General features: G+C 29.7%; 1 protein-coding gene across 1 annotated transcript in view; it reads right to left on the reverse strand.

Annotated features, from left to right (window-relative positions):
• Window positions 1-10,691, reverse strand: part of LOC106690345 (band 4.1-like protein 4A) — an 87,313-nt gene extending 76,622 nt beyond the window's left edge. The window contains exon 1 of the mRNA XM_014435755.3: window positions 10,571-10,691. The gene's annotated coding sequence lies outside the window, so the exon portion shown is untranslated. The remainder of the gene's footprint in view (window positions 1-10,570) is intronic.
• Between the last annotated feature and the right edge of the window lie 1,149 nt (window positions 10,692-11,840).

Here is an 11,840-nt window from a genome sequence, read left to right on the forward strand (position 1 = left end):
ATATGAAAAAGATATAATAAAGCTGCAGAGTATGGCTGATAATTTGATTTCAATATTTCACTTTGGTTTTTTTTTTGTTTTTTCTGGGGGGGGCCAGGAAAATTTATCATGAAAGAATAATATGACTTACTTTTTTCAAATCTATCATCGTACTGAAATACAGATATAAGGTTTATTTACCTACGTGAAAAACAACAATAATTCTTTAAAGGGCCAAAAACTCAAAAATTACCGCGAGATTAAAAGAACATGGATAATTAATAACTTTTGATCCATATAAAATATGTCTGAAAATATTACTAGAAATGTATGTCTTCTACAATCGCAATAAAGGCCTTTCCTCGTCCTCCTTATTGGACACACCTGGTATAAATGATCATAAAGAAAATAAAAATGGAGTTCTCTCTTACAAAACTTATTTTGCAACACGAGAATGCATCTTGTCATCCAAACTTTATACAGACCATTTATTGCAAAGTATATACTTTTCATTTCCTATATATTTCGTAGTAAAGTAAATAATATTACAAAACAAAAAATAAAGAATAACTCCAAGGTATGTATGGTAAGAATGGTAAGTGCCGAATGGATTAAGCTCTCTACGAACGATAAGTCACATTTTTATTTATTTTTTTACTTTGTTGTTGAATAACTATTTTTTTTACTTTTTTCATAATGAAATTAGACTATTCATAACGTATTTTAAATTTATTTTGAAATAGAGTTCTCTTGCAATGTGAATATTAAAGCGATTATTTTATTATAAGCTTTTGGCAATAACAGGGTTAAACTCCATCCACTCTTGAACTGATTCATCTTATTTTTCAATGCGTAGACGTTGATTTAGTTGATTTTAATTTTTTTTAGCTTAGTTTATTTATTTATTTTTAGTTTAGTTTAGTTTAGATCGCGTACAATGATCCGCCAACTGTACGCAAGGAGAGCAAGTAACCGTGCTCAAGCAAGTTGCTGGGTGAAACAATAGATAAATAGTTCCATATTAATTATTTTTATGATTATAAATAAATATAAGAATCATTTATTCGGGTCAATACAGAAACAACAAAAATACAAGAAAAGCCAAGCATATACTACAACAGAGTATATGCTTCATGTTTTTAACATTTTTTTTTTCCACTTTCACTGTGAACGGACCATCAGTTCCTAACTATGTATATTTTGGATGAAACAAAATTGAAAGCTGATCTACACATCACTTCAGATGATTCTTTCAAGTTTATTTATTGAAAAATGTAAATAAGCTGTAAGCCTTATGCAATGTCGTCAGTATTCTATCTCATCTTATTCCTATGATATTGTAACATTATTATATTTTTCCATTCTATATTTTATATAAATATCGTAGAGAGAAATACACTTTATTAAAAATTTTGTGCTTCCCAACTGCATTGGGTTACACAGCATACCTAACGTTAGTAAAAACAATTTGTTTCGAAACCTATATATAAATCGTCATAGTATAGAAATTTGAATTATATGCTAATTATACATGATTTTTTTTTTTATTGTTTTCGTTATTTTTTCCTTACATATTTTTCCTTTTTTTTTTCTTGTTTTTTTATTGTTCTTTATAATATTTGTATATATTTTCTATTATTTTTCAATTACACAATTTTACAATTTTGTCTCTTTCCGGACATGATTTTTTTTCTTCATTAAACATAGAGCAGAATTATAATCAACAGTATAATAAATCATCAACATTTTAAATATATATGCATAAAAACCCATAAATAAAACATGGATGTCCACAATTATATTCAATTAAAATTTAAAGTAGAACTTTATATACATGAATACAAAAAAAAAATGCATTAAACTAAAAGTTATATTAAAAAAAAATATCAATAGGTTAAAAAAACCGTTAATAGATATAAAAATAACACATTTGAAAAGTAATAGATATATACATAAAAATAATAAATATGAAATTATAAAGATATAATATAAAAAGGTATAAATAAACTGTGCGATATATGCATGAGCTTTCCTGAGACATGACCACCTCATCTGTTAAGATGCATGTGAAGGTGGATGATTCCCAGGGAGTACAGGATTATATTTTGCTACGTCCTTGATATAAACACTGAGTTTCTCTATGAAGCTCCTAGTTGTGCTTCGTATAGTTCCGCGAGCTCCGAACCATGGCACACTCACGTAGAAGTCTCTTCCTAAGTCCCTCAAGTCCTCACGGAACTTTTCCTTAAGGAAAGGGATACATTTATTATATATTTCTTTCTTTTTCATTTCTACACGGTTTGCCTGGTCAAGGTCATTACTTTCACATCTCACTGTGGGATCCAGAATGAAGGCTGACTTACCTATCTTAGGGAAAGCGACCGGCATTTCGCTTGGATCCATCCGTATCTATACAGTAGACCTCATCGAAGCAGGCAAAATTCTTTTCTTTAAGGAGGTTCATTAACTTATCCCATACCCTGTTGTGTCGGCGTGTCGCGCATTCTCCCAACACATTACTATAAAATTAATTTTTCTTCATTTTCACATTATAATTAATATTTATTTAAACATAGTTTTAATGAATTATTGATATAAAATTTATAAAAGTATTCTTTTATTATGTATAATTCTCGCAGAATATGGCGCCCGAAAAATTTCTCTTTCTTATTTTTTTATTTTTCATTTTATTATTTCATTGATTGATCAGGAATCGTTTCACTTGTTTTGTCCTAGAATTATTATTATTATTATCCAAATTCATCTTTTTAGCAAATATCGCATAAATGTACCTATTGTCTAACTACCTAAATTTGATGTTATTCTGTTAGAACAATATGTCTCATGACTAATTTGGCCAGCCTATTATTTTTGAAAGAGGTGTTTTAGTTTAGTTTAAACTAATACCTGTTTACTTTAAAATATACTTCGAAAGTGCCCCAGATACGAAAAAATCAAAATTTGGATCAATAAGGATTATGGCAGATATTGAATTAACCATACACGAAAAATAAAACGTATACATACAATCCTAACCTAACCTTTGTGCTGTGGTAACTCATATTATATTTTCTATTGTGTCTAGGTATCTAAGCTTGTCTCCCTATAATTCATACTGAGCAAATAAAATTTAACATGATTAATAAATAATAGAATATTCCGTCATAAAACTATATATATAAATAAATAATAAAATATACCAATAATAAATATAAACTCCGTGCCTAATACGACCCCTTCATTTTAATGAAGTGGGAGTAGTTGTTTCGTCACAGAATACGCTAATTATACAGGAAATTCGTTTAAATTATCATATAAATTGCTATTGGTCATTAGGACACTGGATTTCGGATTTAAGAATTCAAAATAAAACGATGGAATATTTTAAGCAAAAAAATTATTCAAATAAATCTATGGACATCTATCATAATAATTGTTAAAAAAAGATTTATCTAATTTTCTAATAATTATTTTTATTGATGATATATAACATAGCATGTGTTAATAATACAATTTCTAATCCGGTTTGCAATTTTTATTCAAATTTAAAACTTTATTTAGTGATAAATATTAAAATCTGCCACAAAGTTGTTGGGCAACAATCATACTAAAATAAAATAAAATTAGAATGAAAATAAATAAATAAATGAAAAAAGTACATACAAATAAATAAAATTTCTCTCTAAATATAAACAAGTAGAAGAATAAAGAAAATAAAGAAAAAACATGATCAAACTATGTACATGAAAAATAAAATAAACTGAAATAACAATAATTATTATTAATATTATATGGGCGACAGACCTTGGAGGACCAAGTCATCGGGCGATAAATTAGGAAATACATCGCGCGTTTCTTGACGCCGTTTTTCATAGGGTGGTTAGGATGTAACTCACTCCTATCCAATACCTTTAAAAAACTCACAACTTAGTTCTTTTCCCCATTTTCAATACAATAATAATAAATAAATAAATGAAATAATCACCAGCCGGTTTGTCAATAAATCTATTGTTTGACAACCAGATTCCTAGATCTTTGTTAGCATTCGACAAATACACATCATAACTAGTACCAGAGCCAGGTGAAAAAAAAGTTAGTTATCTCACAAAAAATTTTTATTAGTGTTATGAAAACTGTGTATGTTTGCAAGTCAAAATTGATGAATTTGTCAAGTATGGTCAGGAAGAATACAAATGAAACTCTCTTTCATTTGATACCTCATTTGTGAAAATCCATCCCCCTGGGGGCCTTCGAAAGTTTAGTTTAGAAATTTCTATCTCATAAATTTAAAAATTTACATTAATTTACAAAATTACAAAAATTTACATTATTAAAAAAATACATTAATAGTTCTTTAACAGGGCCTACATACCTGTTATTAATGTTGGTATTTTTGAATTGGGGTGGTTAACTAACTTATAAAAAATGTTAACAGTTTCTTTGCGGCAGAAGTATTGACTGAAAGATAAATATAAGCAATCAATATTTATTTTTTAAATTTTTGGAGTTCGATTTTTTTTTTTTTTTTTACGATTCCTCTAAAACAGAATTACAATATAGAATAAATTTAATAGTATTATGCGCGAAATCAAAATTCAATAACAGTATTATCATTTTCTACCGTGAGTAAAAGAAGATTTAATGAACACTTCTATTAATAGACGCCTGTTCTGTCGGTACTTGATCGGGTTCCATGTTTGTTCTTGTTTATTTAACTATGATTTTTTTTTATAATAACAACAAACCAAAAATGAAGTTTTGAGTGCGATATGTCATACAAGGCCCCAGTGTGCGAGGAGGATGTTATTCACCCCCTTCAAATTATACTAAAAAAACTCAAAAGTTAGTTCTTTTCCCTATTTTTAATTAACAAAAAATTTGTTTCCTCAAATTTTTAAGGAAAAGTCAAATTTCAAGAAATACCTCCTCAAACCCTCTGTTAGGTTTGTAAATCTGTCCAGAATTGTTGATAAATTTTGGTTTGATCCTTCCCAAATTAATTATCGTTGGAGCTTTTCCACAGCATTATTTATCTTAACTACAGTTATGTTAGTGCCAAAAAAAAAGAAAAATGGTCTCAGAAATAGTTAAGAAAATAATTTTTAAAAACTTATATTATAATTATTAATAAAATTATATATGATTTTCTTTTTATTTAATTAGAGATCAGATTATACAATTAATTAAATATTTAGTTATAGTACAAGAGCCCCAGAGGAGAAAAAAGTCAGTCATTTCATCCCAATTTTAGATTACTTTAATGAAAAATATCTATAATTACAAGTCGAAATTGATGAGTCTGCCAAGTATAATTTGGGGAATAAAAAATAGGGGCTATTTCAAAATGTTTAAAAAAAAATAATTTTTATAATTACAAGACCCAAAAACCTAATAAAACAACAAAAATTATTCAAATAAATCTATGGACATCTATCATAATAATTGTTGAAAAAAGATTTGTCTAATTTCCAAATAATTATTTTCATTGATGACATGTAACATAGCGTGTGTTAATAATAAAATTTCTAATCCGGTTGCCAATTTTTTTTTTTTTTTATTTAAAACTTTATTAATTAATAGATATTATAATCTGCCACAACGTTGTTGGGCAATAGGTAATAGTGATGAATTATCACAATCATACTAAAATAAAATAAGAAAGAAAATAAATAAATAAATGAAAAAAAAGGAAGTAAATAAAAATAAATGCCCCCTGCAAATCATCGAACAATAAATAGTTATAAACTATTTGTTCTTTTTTAGCCCGCAACCCTGACCGTCTTCTTATATCTAATAAAAAATTATTTAAAGTAGAATAAATTTACTAAAATATGAGCCGTGACAGGGGTGTTTACGTTCCATAATTCCCAAGATACAGTTCTTTTAAAAGCAATATTTTATAAAAAAATCTACTGAAAAATCAGTAGTTAATGAATTTATTGTCGGAAATCTTTATCTAAGGAACCATTAGACGTAAATATGTATATCAGCACTCAAATTGACGCTTGTTTAATGTGCTATAAATTAGTTTATAACGTTTATCTTCAGTAGTAGTTTTCATGATATTTGCTGAAAATGAAATACATAGAAATATACCATAGCATTAGAGATAAAATGAGAGGATACATATTTTATTTTAATAGCTTGATGATTAATAGCGGTTATAAAATCGTGGATCCTTTAATGATGAAACGATTAAAAAATCTATAAATATTTTACTTTCACAGTAAATACCTTCAGCACTTGATAAAACAAATTTAAAGATTTTTTTAAACTGAATCTTTGGCAACTTATTATTTTTTTTAATGTTATAACCAAAAGGAATAATAAACCGAATTATTTCTGCACCTTCTACCCACTCAATATTTCATAGCCATTTACTTAAAAATAACCCGTAAAAAAGTTTAACAAATATATTTAATATGTTCCCTGATTTTACCCCGTATACCAGAAATGGCCCTGGATAGGGGCGAAATATATGTAAAGATGATTCGGTACAGATGAAACCTCATTTAACCGAAAAAAAAAATGTTTTTTATTAATAATGAAAATAATGTCACTCATATTGATACCACTTTCTAGAAGTGAATTACTATATACTTTTTTTATTGTGTTCCACCCCTTTCCATTTGTATTTCACAAAACGATTCACTTGGTATGTTATTCGAGTCACGTTAAAAATTGATGACTGGGCTACTCCTTTACGTATGGCGTTCTACGCCTCCTTCCGAGTAATACTGTTGTCATGTTACAAAAACCTCAACCTCACCAATTACGTATTATATGTATATAAGGTCAGGGGTGCTTTATTTTGTAAGGAAGTACTGTTACTAGACTAACGGTTGTGCAAGGAGATGATTTGTTCAGAATCAAACTGTATCGCCAGATTTTCCCCCAATTAAGGGTAATCACTTTATGAGACTGGGTGGACTCCAGAACCCACAGGGTTGACTCATGGCTATGATTGATATTTTTTTATAATATTGTACTATAATTTTATAGTATTAATCATCAACAAATCAGAACATGGAATTCTTTTCATACGAAATTGACATTTTTACTATATCAAAAGTATGTTACAATAGATCAATATATTTTAATTATTAAAACAGATATTTCATATATATTTCTATATAACTCAGGAGTTTATTGGAATAATATCCGACAGTACTTTGTTTAAATCTTTTGCATATTTACTGATGTTATTTTTGTTGGAAGTTGGACAGGATTAATAACCTATATCCGAACTTCTGACAGACCTCTATTTTAGTTTATACTTAATTATTTTATTGTATTTTTTTTATTATTATTTATTTACTTTTTAATTTTAGTTAATATGTATTATTTATTTTATTATTATTATTTATTTTTAGTTAATATGTATATATGGCCTTATTGTGTACTTACATCCCAAATACATATTGCCCTTGAGTGTGGCAGAATGTATTGTCCCAATAAAAGTTTTTAAAAAATGACACACCTCTCTTCAACCTAAAACCGTAATTCATCTAGCACTTCCATTTCGAGAATTCCATAGTATTATTGAGGTCAACAGAAATATAAGTGATGCAAGCAACGGAAGTATGAAATCTTCACTTATTTCAATGCCCTTTAAGTTCAACGAAAACTAAACCAATGCCTTGGGAGTTTTTGACGTGACAACGTCTTATAAATCATTTTTCGGGATGCCATGTTAGAAAAAGTGTCCCGTAACGGAAATTGACTTCGTTTAACATATGGATATTATATCATATGTATAAAAATTAATTAATGTATAACCAAGCAAAAATAAATATCTGAATTCAATATGTGAACTGGTTTATTATTTCAAATATATAACATTGGATTGATTTTAATTTATATTTATGTAATATTAGCATAGAGTATACGTTGTCACGGAAATATGTCGCGCCGAGGCCTACACGGGCACGGTTTTTTGCTAAAATAGTTCGAATGGCATCAAGAGGAATTTTATTTGAAAAATCAACGAAAAGAAAAGTTCTATTTAAAGTGTTCCAGAAGAAAAAATTATTGCGTTAAGAAATTATCCTGAAAGTAACTTTTATACAATACAATGATCTACCGACCAGGAAGGAGGACTTAATTTGCGATCTCACAGGAAAAATTTGCTATGGAAAAATCAATGCGAACAAACTCACAGTTCCTACTACGTTTGCCAAACCAAAAGCCAGCGAATTAAGGGAGTAAAGTGTATAGTCAAGCATTCTAAATTTCTTTTTCATTTAAATTTATTTACTAATATTTAAAACTGTATTAAAAATATATAAAATTAGTAAATTTGATGTTAGTTTCACAATGACATGATACAGTCATGTAGAGAATCTACCAATTGATAGAACTCCAATAAAATTTCTAGAGGAGATCTCGAGGCCATCTTCTTCCCAGACGCCTGGGGGGATTATCAGGTAATGGTGGAGAAGCCAAGTTGGAAACAAGTGGATTTGGGTGGTTGGGAAGTTTATCATGGAAGAATTGGTATCTCCTTCTGGCCAAATCGGCGGCATATAAATTTCTTTTTTAAAATCTACGTTAATTTGATTTTTAGTCATTATCTGATTGGAATTATACACAATTGACGGTTTATTATATTTCATTGAGTTCCCCATCATTGTTTATTCCAAAATTTTCAATATACTATATTTCAGTCATACTATACTCCCTTCAGTTTTAAGTTACATACTGACAGATAAAACTCCAAACCACTAGATTTTCTCTACAAAACTGGACCCTTTACGTCGACCAATTTTGTTTTTTTACATGAGAGGGGAAGCGATATATTATACTATTCTAATATATGACATTAAAAACGTTAAATAACTCAAACGACTGCAATAAAATTTATATTAGTGTAAAAAACAGGCTTCAGCGGCGGGAAATCAAAATTTATGCTTATTCTAATTATTATTATTTAATTAGACCACAGATGTATTGTATACCAAAGATACAGATGTTGGAGGTGTCCCTTCATAATAAATATTGGACATCTACTTGTATCATTGAACACATACGAGCTTCATAGTTACCGCCCCAACAGCTTCTTTTCAAAATAGAAACATAAAATTATCTAACTTTCTTTTTCTAACACAAAATTTTTAAAAAAATAATAACAATATCAGAAACAAGCTTCCACTTACAAGCAATTTTAACTTACTTTATGGCATGTTTTGGAACAGTAAAATATAGCATGTTAATTTAAGACTTGTGGATATAAATCTAGAGCCCAGCCTTTCTTCATAATAAATAAATATTAAAAACTTTCAAAGTTTATAATCAAAGACTATTTCTTTCTCTACAGACTGTCTTAGAGAAGTTAAAAAGTAACTCCAGTCTATGGTATAATTTTGAAAATTATAGGGCGAGAGGAACAGAAATCTATCATGAAATAACAAATATGAATGCTCCCGTGGAATATTGTAGAACATTCAAATATAAAACGTTTTTAATGAAACAATAATTATCAATATACAATCGTTTTACAACTTGTTATTATAAATTTTAAGTAGTTTTCCTTGATTTTTGAGATAGGTGAATTAAATTATATTGAAAAAATAGATCCAACATAATTATGTTAACGTATTATGTTTCAGAGCAAAATATAACATGATAAAAGCGCAACAGAATTTATTATTGATTCCTATGTATTACTAAGTCATTTTGAATAAAATATAGATCTCAAAAATTAATGGCTCCGTAAAATCTATATTGAAAGCAGCGGTCAAATTTATTAGTGTATAAATATTTAAAATCGCTTTTTTATTTATCAAAAGGCAACTATTTTTAAAAAATAAAAATAATTTTTTTTTTAATTATATAGGATTTAGATTGAAGTTGTCTGCTATGAGAGAAAAACAAATTAACAGAATATTTCGATAGTTGAGTGAGCATCAAGTGTTTGAGACAAAGGAAGCAGAAACAATGCATTAAAGTCTCACGGCATCAAGACATACCTAGGCCGTCCTCCTCTTATCAATTGCCTATCGCCTTGAAACCTTCCAATTACTATGTTCATGTACTATGTATCATGTATCATTCTGAAAGAGGGTACTAAAATATAAAATCAGTAAAATGGATTGCATTGAAAAACCGAGTAACTGGAAACTGTTGTGGCAGTTACTCAGAAAGTAATGGCTTTGGGAAGAAATGGCTCAAAATAATTAAAAGAAATCGAGACGTGAAGTTAATGACAGAGAGGGAACCTTGCTCAGGTGTCATTAAACCTGTTCCTTCTCATAATTCTATCATTTTCCCACGGTTCGCTCAGAATAAGTGTTCCACAGAATTGAACAGCTAACTAGATTGTTTGTTTCAGCTTATACAACTCTGTGAACAAACTTTGTCCTTTTAATGAGTAAAACGAATGTGAAGTTTTGTTTTATATAATAAATAAAATAGAAAATGGAAGGTTCTATAACAGGATGGCTTTAAGAGAAACATCAACATCAAGATGCATTGAAGTCTCTATGACCATTTCATACAAAAAATCTATTATTTTCATGCATAAACCTATTTAAACTGCAATATAACATGCAGGCCGACCTGTCACTAACATTATTATACACAAGGTACTCACTTCGGGCTGAGAAAGTCACATATTCCCTTTCGACTAGCCACAGAAAGGTAGATCGAGGATCCGACTACAACTGGTTCTGCCACTGGACTGGCCCCACTGCCCTACCGTCCACCGATTCCAGGCGGAGAGAACCGAAGACGACCGAACAAGCCTTTGTCCGACTGCTTCGAGACCGCCAAAACAAAATAAAAAAAGATTATAGATAGATAGGAGGCTTGAACCATCCACGCGGAGGCGGAACCCAGTTTTTTTTTCTTCCCTTCATCGGCCGATGGACACGCAACAACTACACCTGTAAACAAATCGATATTATTATCCAGTTTTTTTTTTGTTTTGTTTTGTTTTTAATAATTACTTTATTTATTGATAAGTATTATTATAATCTGCCACAAACTTAAGCAATGAGTAATAGTGCTAATTGAACATTTATAACCAAAAAAAAAAAGAGAAAAATGATACAAAACTAAATAAATAAAATCTCTATACAATATAAACAGAAAAATAAATAAAATGAACATAAACTATGTAAAATAAATTATATACAATACGACCTGAGGATCCCCGAGCCCTCTCAATCCCCCATGTATGAGCCCTTCGAGATCCCAGCGCATCCCTCTCCCCACGACGTCATTGGTAATGAGCAAGTGGAGGCTGAGTAAGTGCGCTAAAGCCGCAATCACTCTACATAAGCATCTGGCCACTGCCGGAACTCCAATTGTCCATTTTTATTTTACAATAAGTCTTTTGGCCCCTGTCGTTGCTACCTTCGAGGTGGTTTGTAAGGATGAGTGGAACTGGATAAGGATTAGGATGATTAGAAAGGTTTAAATGGAATTTTGATAATTTGGTTGGTATGAGGTCGAGGAAAAAAGGGATATGAAGGTCATGGTGTTGTGTTCTGTTGGAAACATAATAGGGTGCAGTGACAATGGTTCTGGATTTTGGATTGAAAGGATTGGATACGTTTGATGTTCGAAGGTTCAGCTGTTCCCCAAAGTTCGTAGGTCCAGATAGGTCTGAGGATAGTCTCATATATTAGTAGTTTGTCTATTGACAGATTAGAGGTCTTGCTGAGTAGTCGGTGAGGTTGGCTGAATCGTCTGTTTCGCTCTTGTCTTTTAAGTATAGTATGTTGGTTCCAGTTGAGCCTTTTGTCTAGTATGAATCCAAGATATCGCACTATGTCGGATCTTAATTATGAGAGATAGTTGACCGTGGATGATAAATGAGAAGATGGTTGGGGGTGCGGTCAATGAAACACAAATAAGTA

The sequence above is a fragment of the Halyomorpha halys genome, unplaced genomic scaffold (genome assembly GCF_000696795.3).
Source record: "Halyomorpha halys isolate HHAL.00 unplaced genomic scaffold, Hhal_1.1 Scaffold1674.1, whole genome shotgun sequence".
Lineage (NCBI taxonomy): Eukaryota > Metazoa > Arthropoda > Insecta > Hemiptera > Pentatomidae > Halyomorpha > Halyomorpha halys.